At 47.8% G+C, this 15694-nt stretch overlaps 1 pseudogene; it reads right to left on the minus strand.

Annotated features, from left to right (window-relative positions):
* Positions 1–4994: 4994 nt before the first annotated feature.
* Positions 4995–8822, minus strand: LOC119460686 (heat shock protein HSP 90-alpha-like; annotated as a pseudogene).
* Between the last annotated feature and the right edge of the window lie 6872 nt (positions 8823–15694).

A 15694-nucleotide genomic window follows, 5' to 3' on the forward strand; every position in this document is an offset into this window, starting at 1 on the left:
ACCTAGTAGCGACCCCGATCGCACTACGAAAAACTTCACTTCAAACCTATGACCTGCGACTTTATGCTGGGCGCATGGGTCACGCAACACATGATTTTTCTGCGGTAAATTAACCGCTCCGTCTGTGCACCGCACCTCGCACGTCAGGCGCGTGTTGGTAAACATAACCTTATTTCCCCCTTTCACGCATAGACAGACAGACAAAGAACTTTTATTTTGGTCCTGAGATGAGCCCACTCAACATCCAGAGACCGACATTCGTTCATGCCCTCCTCTATTTCGTTTTTTTTTTTTTTTTTTTTTTTTTTTTTAGCATTAGGAGTGTCAAAGAAAAAAAAAAATGTTTGTGTGGCAAGTGTGGGAAGCCGGTCACGCGGCAGAGGTACAGAGGAGATGGGAGAGCTTATAAGCGAAGTTCTTTATTCTATACTTAGAGGAGCGTGTATGTGAGTGGAAGTGGTTTGCAATGTGGTGAACGCGGTTCAATTCTTTTTTTTTTTTTTTTTTTTTTCTGCTTCTTTACTGGAAAACTAAGCGCGAATGATTTACGCAGACACATGGATCGAACGAGGACAAGCGCTTTCCCGTGTGTCCCCGCGTAATTTATTCGCGCTTAGTTTTCCAGTCAAAATGTCAGACCGACTATCCCAATTGTTAATCCTTCTGCGATTTAAATTATGCATCCGGGACCTCACAGATGTGAGACGTAATGCTAGCGCATTTCTCTCGCATTTACCGCTAAATCGCCACTGAATATTTCTTTTTGTGATTCACAGAGGTGCAGGCGAATCGAACGGACCTGAAGTAACCTACGAAAGAAAGAAGAGAGGGAGAGAGTTCATGCACCAAGTCCGGCACTAAAGAAAGAAGGGGTAATTAATAATAAATTGAGGCAATAAATTTGGCTGATTAGCTAATCAACGATAACAGAAATATTCACGAGTGTGCGCAAGGCTACTGCTAACAAAACGCCGTTGGTCCAATCGTAGCCCCCCTCCCTACCCCTGCCCCCCCCCCTTTTTTTTTTAACAGCTTAATTATTTCGAGCAGAAGGATCAGTATTCGTGCCGACAAGCAGGTAGCGCGCGCTCTCTAAAATGCGGCGCAATTTGTCCAAAGTTACCAGAGAGCAGGCGAAACGTTTCATCCAAAGCGCGCATATATATATATATATATATATATATATATATATATATATATATATATATATATATCATTTACTGAAACCGCTAGCTTGTGATAAGTAATATGGTAGTGATAGCCCTAGGGTGTATTTTTGTTCCCGGTAAGTGTTACGGATCAAAATAACGCTGCAGTTCATGCCAACTGAAGATTAATTACGTCATGAGAAAGCACATGTGAATGCGATAAAGTGCAAATTACAATTTAAAGGTTCGCCGACGATTACGATACTCCGTAATCCGAAATTTGAGCGCAGCTCTGTACGCGTGTTTTCATTTCGCGATATATTAGCTGGCGGGGCAATCTGTCAAGTGCGGCACGTTGCAAACGGAGTGAAGTGCGGCGCGACTGCTTCGCTGGTCTGGAGATCGCGAGAGGCAGCGCGTGGGCGACGCGTGGGCGCGATTCACAGCAGCCGCCGCAGACAGACCTCCGCTCATGCAGCGCTTTGTTTACATATATGGTATCGGTGGCGTCATAGGGGAACAGACGACGCATGCTACTCTGGCGCCATCTCGTAGCCATCGTCGCCGCAGAGCCCGTCTTGCGAGGCACTATAGTGCCGTATGGCCAAAGCGTGAGAAGAAAGACAGAAACGTATGCGTTTTTCTTCTCATACTGTCCTCCGCTTTTCCCCTCGCGCTCTCTTCGCTATCGCCGTCTTTCATCCCTCGCTGTGCTCGTTCGCTCGGTTACGCCGACGCTCGCCGCAAGAACTGGCGCCTAAGAGCTGTGCTCAAAAAGTTGCAACAAAGCAGGGAAGCGAAAAGGGGTGGAGAAGAAGTGTGTAAAGGAGTAACACAGAAACGCTGCACTGCGTGCGTAATTAAGCAGCCACTGAACCCCGTCGACGTACTACTCAGCCACGCCGCCTGCACGGAGCTCGCCTGTATGCAGCCTCTTCAAAGGACCGTTCAGTCAAATACTCCAATAAAGAAATAAAGTGCTCATATCTGTTCGAATTGTTTTTCTTTCGCTTATTTAAGTATACAGGGTGATCATGTTTAAGTTTTACGGAATATTTAAAAATCGCCTGCTGCAGATAACATATTGTAGTCCTTGAGCTGGATTCTTCGGAGAGACAGACATTACTTGCACGCTAAATCGAAACACATATTAACATAATTAACACAATTTTCCTAACTAACTTCTTATTAATTACTTTACAGCACATGTGACAATTTACGAATTGTAGCCAGTGAGTTTGCAAGGTGTCTCTATTGGAACGAATTTCCAGAATGACGTCCACCACTTTGGAGATATGCGTCATCAAACGCCGTAAAAATGAACGGTCGTAAAAAAAAAAAAAAAAAAAAAAAAACCGCTCTTTTGTGTATTGAGGCACAAACGTAACTGGAACGCCCATGTATTTCGTGCCACACTTTAGGAAATAACCGGCTCTTGTCATCCTCGAAATTCATTTCAAAGGATACGTCTTGTGAACTCACCGGCTACGACTCGTAATTTGCTATAGGGGCCGCAATATAATTAAGAATATAATTAGTGAATTTTCGTTAATTAGTTGAATATGTGTTTCGATTTCTCGTGCTCATTGTAATGTCCGCCTCTTCGAAAATTTCAACTCAAGTATAATGCTATCTGCAACAGGCGATTTTTTTAAAACTCTGTAAAACTTTTGTTTCCTGTTGCGTTCGTTGCGTTGTTTCGTGTACCAACTAATCCAACAACATATCCTCTTCAAGTTTCTTCTGTCTTTCCTCCCCTCCGAAACGAAACCAGGCCTCACGCCATCCGCTTATGAATCGGAGGAGCACAAAGGTACATGGGCGCCAATATTTAACTTTATTGAGAGAATATATCCTTTGAGATGCCTTCGACTATTGGGAAACAATTAAATGTATATCTGTAAGACATAAATTCAGATATTGGGAAAGTCCTCTTCCACAATATTAAAATTTATGCCTTATAGAAAGGCCTTACACCATTAGGCCTCTCAAATGATGCAGGGGCCTCTCATCCTTCTATCACTCTCCCATTGCAATCGATCTTCTTTGCAATACACACATGTATGAGGTGAAGCAAACTAACAGGCGATAGGTATAGAAATGGATCGAACTTTAGGACTAGGCTGGGACACATACAACTGTGCAGTTGTGTTGAATAACTGCAAGAAACGTTTTGAAGTACGCACTCGGTTTTCGCAGCAAATGACCCAGCATATGCTACTCCAAAGCAACTAAGTGGCGTGTGTGGGTTCTCTGGCTTGGAGAACACCGATTCAATCATGCTCACGATTCAATCACGCATATGTGCACCTTGCCAAAGCCACCTAAACAAGTTGCTGACGGGAGTCCTTGCTGCTTTTCCGCTGTGCTTGAATGCAAGGCAACATTGAGCAGAATGTTGAGGCAAGATGTATTACCGTGTATTTTGTCAACGGAGAGTATCTTGGTGCAAGTCTCTCCTGAATTAACCTTGTTCCCCTTGTAGGATCTCCTAAACCTCGCCTTCCTGGTATCCCTTCGTTGCAAGTGTTAAACCGCTTTCCTATAAACAAAACAAAAACAAAAAATGGCAAAAGTAATTAAAAATTATTGTCAAAGTAAGCGAACCTTACATGTTTTGCACCATAACGTGCTTGTCTTGTGTTCTTTATTAATGGGCAGTAGCGCACCCAGGATCTCTGCCAGGGGGGGGTGACAGTTTGCCAATACCATCTAAACAGCACTCATTTCGATTTCTTCACGGGAAATTTTTTTTAAATGCGCTTTTTGCGAGTGTACAGACGATTGCGCGTCTTACATCTTAGTTGCAGTACTCAAATGCGTTAGGAAAGAAAAGGGGTTAAACAAAAGGAGGGGGGGGGGGATTCGGGGGTTGTAACCCCCCCCCCCCCCCCCCCCCCGCGTCGGTGCGCCACTGTTAATGGGTTAGCATCGATCAGGAGTGTCAAAGTGGGGAAACATGTTTGTGAAGCCGGTCCCAGTGTATTTATGTTTATATGTGTGGGGGGATGCGTGTGTGGTTACATGTGGTATACATATACGTATACATTATACATGTGATGAACGCAGTGTTTAAACCATATGGATCCGCGACGTCCAAAAGGTGCTACGTAATGCTAACGCCTTTCTCTCATTTACCACTAAATCGCCACTGAACTTTTTCGTTTTAATGTGTTTGAAGCGTCGTCGTTTTGTGCGGCTGTTGCACGGCTGCACTTCGCAGTCCAGTGCAGGCATGATAGCGCCACTGTGCGTGAACCTCGTGACAAACGTGTCTTGCTTCTGTCGTGTATTGTTACACAACACGTACTTACGTAACGCTGGGCGCCCCCTTTCTGGCACCGCCATGGATTTGTCACTGGGTAAACATTGGCCGATATACCGAAGGCGTGCTATGCCACAGCGCCTCAAAAGCGCTAGCTGTCCCGAGGGAAAGATGGGCAAAACGGACGCCCTAGCTCTTTTTTTTTTTTTTTTTATAATTGTTGCTGTATGGGACGCACCTCAAGCGCTAGCTTTCACGAGGCAGAGTGGCAAGCAGGGCTGTGCATTGTTTGGGGCAGGAGCCGGGGCTAATATTTCGCCTACACAAACTTTTTCTTATTGCGATACCACATCATATATTTAATACATTAGAGGTCCCCCCCCCCCCCCTCCCCTCTACATCGCGGCCCTCAGGTAGCTGTTATGTGCTCCACTTAACGACATATTTGCATTCCCTGCTTGACACAGGGCAACCTAGTTTCATCATTTTGCTTTACATTCAGCACTTAACTGCAATTGCAAGCAAATATTGTAATTATCGTTAGATAAACGCGTGTCATATCAGCTTAATGAGATACCAAGTGCACAAACAGCGAACAAATTTATTTCAAACAAACAAACAAGAAAAAAAAAAAGACAGGAAAGAAAGCACACAAGAACATGTGATGGTGCGAGTGAAGATGTGACAAGTAAGGCACAGATAGTGGTCAGCTCAGTCAACCTCCTCCATGCGAGATGCGTCTTCGTCGTCGCCTTCCAGCGGCGGCATCTCTTCCACCGCGGGTCCCGCCGACGTGTTGTCTCCGGCACCAGCTACTTCATCCTCGTCAATGCCCAGGCCGAGCTTGATCATGCGATGGATGCGGTCTGCGTGCAGCTGGGGGTCTTCCAGAGCAAAGCCCGAGCAGAGCAGCGCCGTTTCGAAGAGCAGCATGACGAGGTCCTTGACCGCCTTGTCGTTGCGGTCGGCGTCCGCCTTCTGTCGGAGGTTGTCCATGACGGGGTGGTCGGGGTTCACCTCGAGGTGCTTCTTGGCTGCCATGTAGCCCACGGTGCTGGAGTCACGCAGCGCCTGCGCCTTCATGATCCGCTCCATGTTGGCGGTCCAGCCATACTGCGATGTCACGATGCAGCACGGAGACTTGACTAGCCGGTTGGATACTATCACCTTCTCGACCTTCTTGTCCAGGATGTCCTTCATGACCTTGCACAAGTTCTCGAACTTGGCCTTGTTTTCCTCCTGGCGCTTCTTCTCAGCATCGTCCTCGGGTAGCTCGAGGCCTTCCTTGGTGACGGAGACCAGAGTCTTGCCGTCGTACTCTTTCAGCTGCTGAACGCAGTACTCGTCGATGGGCTCGATCATGTAGATGACCTCGAGGCCACGCTCGCGTACGCGCTCGACGAAGGCCGAGTTGACCACCTGGTCCTTGGACTCGCCCGTGATGAAGTAGATGTGCTTCTGGTTCTCCTTCATACGCGATGTGTAATCCTTCAGCGAGCACATCTCGTCACCAGAAGCGGACGTGTAGTAGCGTAGGAACTCGGAAAGCTTCTTGCGGTTCTGGGAGTCTTCGTGGATGCCCAGCTGAAAAAAAAAAAAAAAAATCAGGAGGGTTAAAAACATGCAGCCGAGTATTTGTAGCGCGTATTGTACCAGATATGAATAATGTGCGACATAAGTGAAGACAGCAATGAAGAAGTTTTGATGCGGAAGCGTCGAACGGCTAATTGAGCGAAATGCCGAAATGTCTTTAGCCACGAAACGGCACATATCCCCATTGGCTGCGACGCCACGCTACGAGCGCGCCTCGACGGAGCAGAGCGATCGAAAGAACACCTGCTGATGCAGTAGCACGCCAGGCGTTGCATGAGAGGGCATCGCCGCGACGCAACACAGCACAACCTAGACTTGTTTAGGTGTGCTCCCTATTGGGCAGCAGAAATAGATGTTGCGCCACATCACCCTCGCACTCGGAAGCCTGTGCTTTCCGCGCGTTCCTTGCCCGCGCAAGCCCGCGTTCTAAGCGTCGGTAAGGCCAAATCAAAACGCGCCAAGCGCCTCCACGCGCTCGCTTGCCCGCGAGCTAGGAGTTCACAACTCGAAGGACCACTCAACGGCGTTCAATTTGACATAATTGCCTTCGCATTCAGAACTCGTAGGAAGTTCTTAGGCGTCTTCGGGTTTTTCTTTAAGTGGATGCTAATGACTGCAATAGGCAAAGACTTGCGGAATAAGCGTGCCGGTGATTTGGGCATACAGAGGACGTATCCGAGTCACGTCCAGTTATCTTTTTCCATGTGCACCACCACACACATCACAGTGCCGACATCGGAGATTGGGGAGAAGCCCAACGTCGGCGCTTGTGCGCGGCGCGTTAAGTGCAGCTAGGTTACGTAATGTAAGGGAACGAAATATAGCCAGTACCTACCTTCATGTTCTTACTGAATTGCTCGTAGAACTTTTTGAACATTTCCCGGTCCTCGGCGATGCTGTCAAAGAGCTCGAGGCACTTCTTGACGAGATTCTTCCTGATCACCTTGAGGATTTTGTTCTGCTGGAGCATCTCACGGGAAATGTTGAGCGGCAGGTCCTCGGAGTCGACGACACCCTTGATGAAGTTGAGGTACTCCGGGATGAGGTCCTCGCAGTTGTCCATGATGAAGACCCGGCGCACGTACAACTTAATATTGTTCTTCTGCTTGCGGTTCTCGAACAAGTCGAACGGCGCGCGCTTGGGCACGAAGAGCAGCGCGCGGAACTCGAGCTGGCCCTCCACCGAGAAGTGCTTTACAGCCATGTGGTCCTCCCAGTCGTTGGTCAGAGACTTGTAGAACTCTCCGTACTCCTCCTGCGAGATGTCGTCGGGATTGCGCATCCAGATCGGCTTGGTCTTGTTCAGTTCCTCATCCTCCGAGTACTTCTCCTTGATCTTTTTCTTCTTTTTCTTGTCCTTCTCAGACGACTCGTCGTTATCCTCGGCGTCCTCAATTTTGGGCTTGCTCTCCTCGTCGGGCTTCTCGTCCTCTGTCTTTTCATCTTTCTCCTTTTCCTCCTCCTCCGTCGTCGTCGGATACTTCCTTCTCGCGTTCCTTATGCACCAACAGGCGGATCGGGTAGCCGATGAACTGCGAGTGTTTCTTGACGACATCCTTGATACGCCTCTCCTCCAGGTACTCGGCCTGGTCCTCCTTCAGGTGGAGCACGATCTTGGTCCCGCGTCCGAGAGGCTCGCTGTTGTCCGTGCGAATGATGAAGGAACCGCCGGCCGACGACTCCCACGTGTACTGCTCGTCATCATTGTGCTTTGAGGTGACGGTCACCTTGTCCGCGACGAGGTAGGCTGAGTAGAAGCCTACGCCGAACTGGCCGATCATGCTAATGTCGGCGCCGGCCTGGAGCGCCTCCATGAACGCCTTGGTGCCAGACTTTGCGATGGTTCCCAGGTTGTTGATGAGGTCCGCCTTAGTCATGCCGATGCCCGTGTCGACGATCGTCAGGGTGCGGTCGTCGCGGTTGGGGACGATCTTGATGAAAAGCTCCTTCTGGGCATCGAGCTTGCTCGGGTCCGTGAGAGACTCGTAGCGGATCTTGTCTAGGGCATCCGAAGAGTTGGAGATTAATTCACGCAGGAAGATCTCTTTGTTCGAGTAGAAGGTGTTGATGATCAAGCTCATCAACTGGGCGATTTCCGCCTGGAAGGCGAAAGTCTCCACGTCCCCGGAGTCATCTATGCGTGTTTCCTCAGGCATCTGCACAGATGCACAGAACCGATTAAGAGGACTGCAGACTTCGCGTTCGTCACACTTCTAAGTACGCTCAAACTAAAAAAAAAAAAAAAAAAAAAAAAAAAAAAAAAAAAAAAAAAAAAAAAAAAAAAAAACATGCACACGCGCGCGAATACAAACGATTAAAGAAATGAGGAAACAATGTCCCTAATAATTACGGCGTTAGTAAAGTATTATGATACGTTAATGAAGCCACAGTGAGGCGAAATGCAAAAACGCCCGTGTGCTTACGTTGTAGTGCACGTTAAAGAACGCCAAGTGGTCAAAATTAATCCGGAGCCCTCCACTACGGCGTGCCTCATAATGTGAACTGGTTTTGGCACGTAAAACCCCAGAAAGAAGACGCTACGCATTTAAAAAAAAGAAAAAAAAAAAGGAAAAAAAGAAGAACTACTAACAGCTACAGCTAACAAAACCAGAAGGAAATATCCGCACAATAAGACAATGAATCGCCATTGTACTTACTTTGACAAAAGTGCGTGCACTTGCAACCGTTGCTGGGCACGGAAATAAGCAATGCTGACACTACAGAGGCTAGACTTTCACTCAAACGACGAACAACCTCACACGCCCGTCGGTACCGGCTTTTTGAAGACGTCGTCGAATGTGGTCGAATCTTCTGGGCCGCGCAGGCAGCTATCTCTTTGCTGTAGTGCTCCGCACTTCCGGTGCCGACCCCGCAGGTAGCCTACGGTTCATAAAAAAAAAAAAAAAAAAAACACGAAGGTCTCCTGGCCTTTATCGATATCAATTTCTGCGTGTTATGTTAGTTCGCGATAATACTTTGTTGACTTTAAGTCTACAAATAAAATATACGCACTTGAGCTGTAAGAACTATTTACCGGAAACAGTATTATGCGGACACATCTCGATTTTTCTAGAAGCTTCGAGAAAATTCTCGGTAAAAAGTAGTCCCTGTTCCGGCGGAAGTCATGTCAAGCGGTGACGTCATGTGTTTTGTCCGTTGACCGTTCTTTTTTTTAACCCGGCAAGTTCGTTGGATCGGGATACAGTGTACTAGAATTCTAGTACGCTGTAATCGGGATGAAAGTAATGATTAAACGTACGAGTTTGTTTCAATCCTCCAAAAGTTTTTCGTGCTACCATAGCCCGCTTCATCAGGCGCTGATTCGGGAAAGTTTCTGTTGCGTTTCGTGTTAATTTCTCCGGCGTTTTCCATTTATTTTTCTCTTTTCCTCTTCTTTTCCCTCATTTTTTTCTTCTTCTTTTGACGCGTGCACTATGTAACAGACATTTTCACTGGCGATTGTGAAATTGGCAGCCCACTGCCTGAAAAACACTAGAATGTTTGGCGTCTTGACTGGCGCGCTTGCATTTGTCAGGCTGAGCAGCGTTGCTGTAAGCTGAAGTTCGAGACGCCGTGCACGCGTTTCATCGACGACGACGACGACGCCTGTCGCGGCATGCGGCGTCGCAGTACTTGCGCCGTATTGCGTCGTAGTACGTGCGAGAGATTTGTGCCGTAAAATAATACTGCCGAAACTGCGTTTTCGGGGGTGTGATCGGGTACACTTTGTAAAGCTTTGAGCTGCAAATAAATGATCGCGTAGGCTTCGTGCATGAGCATTACTCCAGAGCGGGGTGCTTTGCGCGCGCGTGCGTGTGTGTATTCGTCCGCTAATGCGATTACGATTTAGGTTCAGAGGGAAATCTCCGTATTGCAGAAGCGAAATCAGCGCTTCTCTCGATTGAGCAGCATAATAAACGAGTGCAGGTTCTGGCCAATTGGTTCTGGTGGTCCGACAACACGGCTGCTGCACAGACGCAGCTATTGTCGTGTAGTAGACGCCACTGTATCCGACACGTACGATGTGTGATGTTCTGCTCAACACGGTGACAGCTTTGGCGGCTTCGGAGTTGCAGTCACGGTGAATTGGTGAAGATATGTGTCAAGTGGTACAGATGTCACTAATGTCACAATGTAGGAATAAATTATGGTATGCCTCGTTGTAGCGAAAGCTACCTGTTATGGGTGGGTAATATTCCACGTTTTAGTTTTTTGATTCGAGAGCCCCTTTACATGTATATCAAAACTTGCGTGCATTTTATTGCACCGTAATCTGGGTTCATGTTATAGCTTGCAGAATAAAAGCATTCCCCAAGCAAGATAACAGCCAACTGCTTGATAGGTACCTTGCACCGAGGAGGGGGAACAGTCGCACGTGAGCTTTGTGGAGCGATCGATAAGGAAAACGTTCGTTCGCTTGCTGGTTCGTTCATCGTACGGTCGCTCATTCATTTGATCGTTCGTTCGCTCGCTCGTTCGTTCATTCGTTCGTTCATGACAATAATATATAGTCAATGGTTTCTGCACAATTTTTTAATAGCGTCTGCTCGCGCCTAGTTAAATTTTAATCGGTAAAGATGCACTATATGCCATTCTAAAGAAGCCAATTAAATTGAACTTATCATGTTTCGAGAAGATTTATTGAGCCACAGCAGCCAATGTAAGAAAAATATGTCGCAGTTTCACCCGAAAGGCGAAGCATCAATTGCGATAGCAAATCAGTAGAGAGCTATACGCAGTAAGGATAGTAGTTTTATCAGCTGTATAAACTTGGACATGCAGCAGCACCAGCAATGCGCAGAACTTCGTGCCCTCTACACGAAAGAAGGCTGCACGCGTCAGACATTATTCAAAACAGACAAAATAATCAAAATCCCAAGCTACGTGTTAACTTGCGATCTGTGTTATGAACATCATCACTCTGTTGTTGCTTATTTTGTAATTATCACTGATGTAACCTACGTCAAAAATATTTTTCCAAATGTTACACAGACCAGAATTCAGATTTGACTGTGCATAAACTGGCGCGTTTGTGTGAAAGTGTAATGATGTACTATTTTTGATGAGCCAAGAGTTGCAGGAAGCGTTTATGGGCCCACCTCCAAAGCCTGCTTGGTCGTTGGCAAGGTTTCAGGATCGGTAAAGCAATTCCTACATGGACAGTGCTTCTTTTATGCATGGATTCGAAATCATTCAGTATGACAACGTTTCTGAAGCCAAGCTTTATCCTAGAAGTTATAATTATAAAATGCCGCAGTTTCACCCGAAAGGCGAAGCGTCAAATGCGATGGCAAATTAGTAGAGTGTTATACGCAGTAAGGATAGTAGTTTTATCAGCTGTATAAACTTGGACATGCAACAGCACCAGCAACGCGCAGAACTGTTGTCGACGCCGTCAGCGTTTTGCCAGCGTTCGCCCCAAACGCGCGCGGCGTTGGTGACTGGTGTCGGTGCCTCTGGCGGCGGCTCGGAGGTTTCCGACGAGATCAACGGGGCACTCGTAGAGCAGCGTCGGAAGTCTTTACCACCTTCTCGCCTCGCAACGTTTTATTGCGATAGCAATTATATGGACACTTCAATCGGATTTCTGCCGTCGGCGTCGCCGTCGCCGTGAGGTTCCCTATAGATAAAATCTTCGCCGCGCGCCGTATGCCCGAGCGGAAGCGTGCGGGGACGCGCGCTATCACGGAGAGCGAACGCACTCAATCTCCCACGCGCAAGCAAGGAAGCGGGAAGCCAGCGCCGGAGGGAGCGGGGGGGGGGGGGGGGTGCACTTTTACTCTGCCAACAACCGCACTCGTCGCTCAGCCCGCACCGTCTCTTATCTCCCCACGGCTCTGACCTTTGTGCGCCGTGCATTCGCCGCTCAGTTTCCGTTGAAGCGATAGACCGCACGTACTTTCGCCGCTGCGGCGTATGCGCGTGCTGCCAGCGTTTTGACAGTCGTTGTCTGCAGTCATTCAGTGTGATCTATTCATGTTTGTTTGTGCGCGCTCACACGACGCTTGTTCATTCAGTTAGTAATAGTCGGGCCACATTTTCCAAAGCACGCTACACATGCAATGCTGCCCGGATCGGCAGTGCAGCGCTACAGGTGTGTCCCCTCGCACGCGCTGCCCACGGGAAGCGCTTCTCATCAACACCACCGTTTCACACGCGCCTTCTCGTGGTCATCGAGTCTCTCTTCATGTCGGTCTACTTACGCCGCAGCACACCTGCTTACTTACTAAGCTCATGTTTACTACAATTCATATTGCTACCAAAGCCGCTCACCTTACTTCGTATGACATTGCTGTGTTGCTATCGCATTCATTGCTTCGCCCTTAGGGCGAAACTGTGACATTTTTTATATAAATACGCATTTGGTGCCGCAGCTAAACGTTGGGTTCTGCGATGGGTTCGAAGGCTAGCGGACCTGAGCTAGCTAATTGCTTCGTGTGCGCTGTGTCTCGCGCGCCTAGTTAGCATTGAAACGAGAGGCAGCAGGAAGGAAAATTCGCTTGCTGCTGCTGCCGCTCTTTATCACGCCAGCGTTGCCATGACAGCGCGTGTCTGCGCCCATTGAGTGAGATGTGTTCGTGTTTGCCTGTGCGGCGCGAGAGAACGTGCTTGTTAATTTAGCTATTGACCCTTTTCGCGGAGCAGTTTGTTTTAGACAAACGAGATGGCGCTCACGGCTGCGCGCCATACCTCTCCTCAGCGCCCGCGCTCTAATACGAAACCATTACCGCTTCTGCCTTGCTTCTGTGCGATCAGCTGTCGCAAATGCGACTGAGTTTTCGCTAACACATGCTAGATTGAATAACGTGGATTGAAGATGTGTGCAGTACTTGGCTGCAAAAATAGTGACATGGCATGTTAAGGAATAGAATGAATCTGTGTGGCCAAGTTCGCGGACCGCTGCTGCAACTGTCCGAACGTGTTACCAGCACTCCGTGATGTGCGGCTTTCGTCGAGGATACAGAAATTAGCTCATCCGTCAGCCTTGTATCACTAACCTTCAAAGAAAGGGCTTCATCCCCAGAACGTCGGCAAGAGTGAGTACCACTCGTTAAACAATGACAAAGGGAGTAACGCCGCTTCCTGTCATAGTAAGTTTCGCGCACGTTGTCCCAAATGGCAGGAAAACTTACGCCCACTCTATAGCCGCCGTATCAAGTATAAGTGAACGGGCGCACACTTGAATATATGCGCACTGTATACGCACAATAAACGACGGACTACACCTATGGCGCACGAATGGTCGAAGCTGAATGTTTCGTGACGGTCGACAAGAGTAAGCGATTTACTAGCTGTAATATATATTTGCTACAAGGGATTACAATGTACAAAACAGCTACGTTTCAAGCCTTGTGCGCAGCAAGAACAAATCTATCGGAACTGAGCACACTCGCGAGCGATTAGGCAGAAAATAATCAGATAGTGGCCGCACCGAGGAACTTCACTGAGTCGGAAACTGACAAGCCACTGCTTCAAAATATTTAACGAATAAAGAACAAAGAGCAAAACACACTAATCCTGACTGAATTCATAATTAGAAAGCTTGGACAGCTTGGAATACATTTTTAGACCCGCTTTTAGAACAAGCACCATATATACGCTGCTTGCGTCGTTTCGACATATAGCTTAATCAGCTCCGGAAGCGCTTTTGCATGTTCTCTGAAGCTATGATCAAAGATTCGTGTCGTTCACCTAGTCACAGTCTACGATATCTCCGAAAACAGAGGTTTTCTAAGCCGCGCCGGCGTCATACACTTCCATTGTAAACAAGGAGGCAACGAAGGCAGTTGAGGCAAGCAATTGACGCGTCACCACGTGATCAAATATGGCAGCGCCCACGGGATCGCCGCGAAAAGGGTCAATAGTAAGCGAATGTTTACAGCGGTTTATGCAGCTGATAAAACGACTAACCTTACTTCGTATAGCTGTCTAACAACTTGCTTTCTTAATCAATGCTTCGCCTTTCCGGCGACACTGTGACATATTTCTCCAAATATTTATTTTGCAGTGTAGGGTCGGTGTTTGCACTGTTTCCACATCCACTGCATCCTGAAGTGGCTCAACTCCCAAGAAGTCCAGCAGCTCCGTTCAATGTGGCGTCAGGAGTGGTAATTCAGAGAGTGATGGTGCCATAAAGTGGGAATACAGTATAGAACAGTGGTCATTTTGGCTCTCTCTCTCTCTTTTACAGCGTAAGCAGTTATGGGCTCATTCCAATAGCCGTTTCGGTTCGCGATGTTGCCGCCGTAACCACTATCGCCGGAAATGCGAAAAAAGTACCCGATTCCCGCCGGGATCGAACCTGCGCCCGCTGCGTGGGAGCCAGATACTACCACTAAGCCACGTAAGCGCTTGCTATCGGGCAGCCGGAAAATGCCCTAAAACGCTTCCAAGCGCGCAGGGGCAAACGAACCAAGCCTCCGCCAGTGTGGTGGCAAACGCAGCGTGCGCAGGCGCAGACGACGAGATGCGATTCAGACTAGGCGCGCAATCAACGCGATCCTGAACTGCCCGAGCTGCCGAGCCTTCGCCGGTATGGTGGCGCGATCTAGTTAAGGTGCCTGCAAACGCAGCGTGCCCGACATGTAAGTTGCAGCTGTAAGGCTTGATCGGGCTCAGCAGACTGCTGTGCAGATAGCATTACAAGCCGCAGCTCGTCGTCGACGCCGGGCGGACAGTTCAGATCGTTCTCGTCAAAACGAAGCGAACAGACTGCCGCGAACCCTGTTGTGCGTGTTGCCCAAATTGTAGCTACTCTTGAGCCGCTCCACCAGCTTACGATGTGACTGTGCTGCGTATGCCGCGCAGGCCTGTGACTTTTTTTTTTAAATTAGCTGGCTCGGGTATTGATACGAGGCAGTTTTCACGCAACAGCCTTGTATTAAATGCAGCATGAAGATATTGCATGAAGATATTGCATTGCTCCCATTACTGTACGTGTGTGACACGTGAGAACGATGGCAACGTCAGATTGTAATGGGTGTAATTACAGGATTACGCCTTTCAAGCAAAGTAAAATAATATAATTGGCATTTTCACCCGTATAGGGCAATGCACTGACAGTCATAGCAAGGTCCAGCGTAGCGCTGAACTCCTCGGACGGTGTTCTAACCATACGCGGTTGCGACATGTTCACGCGACCCAGCACGCAATCAAGTCTACTGTTTGTCGCAGAAGGAACAGCGCCCTGGCAGTTACCACGCGTCTCACAACGCTGGTGTGAGGTCCCTATACAGGGTGTCCCAACTATCATGCAAAAAGATTTAAAAACATGCAAATGCCAGATAGCTGGACAGAACCAAATATAATGACGTTTGCCGTCGCTTGGAGATACTGAGATTACTTTTTGCATTCCGCCTAAATACATAATTAGTCTTAATTAATCAATCAACTTCTCAAATATTATAATTTATTCGAAAGTGTCATTGAGAAAATTGTAGAGCAACATGAAAAACTCCCGATATAGCTTTCTATTGCTCAATACGTGCTACATAAAAAGTGCTTTTTGAAAGAAGCCCGCGAATAGACGCAAAATTGCCGCGCCACTAATCGCTCGAGGCATTTTGCGTGTATTCGCGGACTTCTTTCACGCTCGGAAAAACACTTTTATGTATCACGTATTGAGCAACAGAAAACTGTACAGGGAGTTTTTCATGTTGCTCTACAATTTTCTCATTGACACTTTTGA

The sequence above is a fragment of the Dermacentor silvarum genome, chromosome 8 (genome assembly GCF_013339745.2).
Source record: "Dermacentor silvarum isolate Dsil-2018 chromosome 8, BIME_Dsil_1.4, whole genome shotgun sequence".
Classification (NCBI taxonomy): domain Eukaryota; kingdom Metazoa; phylum Arthropoda; class Arachnida; order Ixodida; family Ixodidae; genus Dermacentor; species Dermacentor silvarum.